This window comes from Lampetra planeri, chromosome 51, assembly GCF_965212315.1.
Source record: "Lampetra planeri chromosome 51, kcLamPlan1.2.h2, whole genome shotgun sequence".
In the NCBI taxonomy this organism is placed as follows: domain Eukaryota; kingdom Metazoa; phylum Chordata; class Hyperoartia; order Petromyzontiformes; family Petromyzontidae; genus Lampetra; species Lampetra planeri.
The window spans coordinates 8,228,487-8,232,409 of NC_136157.1; positions in this window are offsets into that span (position 1 = coordinate 8,228,487).

The following is a 3,923-nucleotide window of genomic DNA, read 5'->3' on the forward strand; positions in this document are numbered from 1 at the left end:
AGCCCCCCACCTATTAACGCCGCTTCCCATTGGCTGCTTGAAGCGACTTCGCCGACGCGGGTGCGCCAAGTGCGTGACGTCATCGCGCGTGGAACGGTGGCGCAGCGGTTAGCGCGCCGCGACCCCTGGCCCCACACGAGTTCGTTTCCAGCTCGCGGCCGACGGCGGGGGGGGGGGACGTCCTCTTTCTCACAGAGGTCCAGTAGGAGTCCAAAGTATAGGAAAGGTATGCAAGTCACGAAAAAAATTAACTCGTAAAAACAAAGTTTTTCACTATAAATCCTTTATATGCGTGGCATCGGTTTTATTTTATTATTCATTTCTGTTTTTCTTGAGTAAGAGTTTCATTTTTATCACATTGGTATTTTTAATTAAATATGAACAAACAAAAAAATCCAAAAAAGTGGAAAATTTTGGAAAAAAAAATTCACGAAAATAAATTGTCACGCACAACGAGTCTGTGTGCAAAATGTCAGCTCGATTGGATCACGGGAAGTGGGTTAAAAAAACGACCGAAAGATTTGCACGGTCGTAAGCGCGCAAGCAAGCAAGCAAGTGAACTTAATATAAAGGATTTAAAAAGTAGAAAAATACAAATTGCAAAAGTGTCAATGTTGGCCAGGTTATGGTTTTGGGGGGGGGGGGGGGGTGCCCATGTTGGTTAAGTCGAACAGAGTGTCGCTCAACCTGAGCTCGATTACTGCTCGATCACATAGACGTGTATTCAAAATGTCCCACCTTGATCGGTGCTCGATTAGTGCACTCGCTATAAGAGTCGCCCTAAGCACCGGGATTCAAAAGCAGCCACGTGATTTTCCGTCGCTAGGGGTCTCCCTCGTGTTGCAGTCTCGCACTGCGGCTGCTGTGTTGAGAGCTCCGGAAAAAGTGTCAAAAAAAATCCCACGGCGATACAAATCCCTAGTCCCACAAAAAAAGATCCTCCCGTATAGCCTCAAAACACACCCACCGTTTTGAAACAAAACCTCAACAAATTCCACACATCGTGTTAGTGGCGAGATCTACACTACCTCACCTGGTACACAAGAGATCGTGGGTTCGATCTCGACCCTGACGCCCGGATATTTGGAGTTTGCGTGTTCTCCCCGTAGTCGCGTGGATTTTTCTCCGGGTCCTCCGGTTTTTTTCTTCTTCATATTTAGAATTGACAACACGCGTTTAGAGTATTTGGCTGCAATAAATGTGCACGTGTTAAGCCACTTCGTTGAGCTCTCGTTTGTGGCTCGGTCGCTTCTGAAAAAGAGCTACATAGCTCAATGAACCATACCTGGAAAAAAAACAAGTCTGTCATCTCACTAGGCTTTTATAAATTGAGGGACCCCACCTCTTAAATAAATCATGCGTATTGCCTCAGAACATCAACAGGTAGATGCGCTCATCTACTTCGGAATCGGAACATCAAAGACGCAGCCACAGCGGTGCGATTGTGCTCATGCAACCCAGACGCTGGGCCGCACAGCAAACCCACTGCGGTCTGCACTCCTTCAACGGAGGGGGAATTTTTAATTTAAAGCTTTCGTGACTGCAGGGATTCATCTTCTTGGTTCTTTCGGTAAAGTCACGTAGAATGAAAATAATAAAAATAAAACATTATAATATTTTTATTAATTTCATTATGTTTTACTTTTATTATTATTATGGAAATAATAAAATAATAAAAATAAAACATAATAATTTTATTCATTTAATAATGTTTTACTTTTATTATTTTATTATTTCCATTCTACGTGACTTTACCGAAAGAACCAAGAAAAAAAAGGAGGGGGAATTGTTAAAGTCACCACACCAACTCTCCTCTCCCTCTGTCTCTCTGTCTGTGCCGTATCCTCTTTCATCGTGGCCAGCAGCAAGACTTCGACATTGGCAACTAGCTACTGAACGTACTCCACTGCTGCTACTGCTGCTACCATAATGCGCAAGAATAATATTTAAAAAAATAAAGCTCCTTTCCGGACTTGGCCTATTATTGAGCCCAGACAAAAACAAAGCTTTTTTTTCTTTGTTCCAGTCGGATTTTCCATTCGAGTTTTGGCTGCCAAACGGCTACCGCTGTTTTGCTAACGCGGCTTTGTGGTCGCTGTTTTTTTTGTCCGCGTTTCTCACCACGTTGACACTAGAGGGCACTACAACTACAGCTGTCAGGTTCCATGAATGTAAAAACAAACTGAATTTCGTCAAAAACACTGTGGCTTTATAAATAAACAATTGTATAATAGGCGGGCAATGGCTCTTCCTAGAGAGGTAGATACCCATCGGCCACAGCTACCACCACCCCTTCGTCATTCCACTTCTGGATCAAAGCTTTTCTACGCAATTGTCGGTTGTGGGAGTCGTTTTGACCATCCTTCACCTGGTGGGTCATTTGCGGGTTGCTGTAAAGCGGGCGGCCAATGACTAGTTCTGACATCGGTCGCTCCTGATGAAGATGTACCTCTCTGGCCTCTCTATGTCCTGTGAAACATTGCCTCTGAAGTCTTGATTTGAAGCTTTCGTGACTGCAGGAATCCACACTCTTTGGTTCTTTCGGTAAAGTCACGTAGGTATAAAATTAAATAAATAGTGGTTTATTTTATTTTTGTTTAATAAATAGTGATTTATTTTATTTTATACCTACGTGACTTTACCGAAAGAACCAAAGAGTATTGCCTCTGAAGTACGTGCTCTCTTGAAGGATGAGTTATTGACGAACGTGCCAATCCACTGGCGGATGAAGTGCAGTTTCAAGTCTTAATATCAGTCATGGGGTTGTTTGACCATACCTCGTCACGCTGGTCTGTACAGGTTAATTTAACAGGGAGCCCAGGATAGGTTCGGTTATCTATTACAACGTTGGGAATGCTGTATGTTGCTGGTCGTTTGACGTTTTAAAATATTATTATAATATAATAATATTATTTTATTATGTTTTATTTTTATTATTAATACAAATAAAACATAATAAAATAACATAATATTAATTTTATTATGTTTTATTTTTTATTTTTTTATTTCCCTTCTACGTGACTTTACCGAAAGAACCAAGAAGATGCTTGTCTATTGTGCTAGGTTGTCATTGTCCACACGCGACTCTCATGATGATGGTGTCGTGTGTGAATCATACACGTGAGTAGTTAATGTACAGGGTGGCCCAAAAGTGAGGACACACAGGGTTATTACATTTGATCAAATCACGTAACGTTATTTGATTTATATTAACACATGTTCAGACGGACTTTGCGTTAACATGTATGCATGCGTTCATTCCCTTTGGAAACGAATGTGGGACTCTCTTGTTAAGACGGCAGGCGCAATTTTCGAACACGCATCGATGATGTTTTGTCGTCTTAATGTATTCGGAGTTCTCGGTCGAGTTTTGTAATCGACGGATTTTAGGTGACCCCATAGGAATTAAAAAAAATAGCTATTATGAAACAATTATGAGATAATAAATATTCTATGAGACCTCATGTAAATGCTTACCCCGAGCTCTCAATACTCTGATAGTGCGCTGTTTTTGAGTTGTACGCTTTTTGGCGTCATCTGGTCCAACACCTTGTGAGACTAGGCTCTAAGAAAAGCTGTCTCGGGTGTGGACCAATCAACTTCAAGGACAGTGCATATCATTATCATTATCAGAGTTGTTTATTTTTGTTTGCATTTTTTGACTGCTTGTGTTGTGGTTATTGCAAACATGATGCCTTGTATAAAGGTGTCAGTTTTGTACCAGTTGAAAGGGTAAAACCCTGTTACTATATTAAGAAAAATATTAAAATGCTTTAATGACAGTTTTAAAATAAACGAAATAACCCGATGTGTCTTGACTTTGTGGGCACTTGTTGGCCACCCTGATGTTCTTAAAGAGAATAAGTAGGCTTTAAATTGGCACGGATGTATAGTGAGGCATATGTCAGATAAAATGGGCCCGA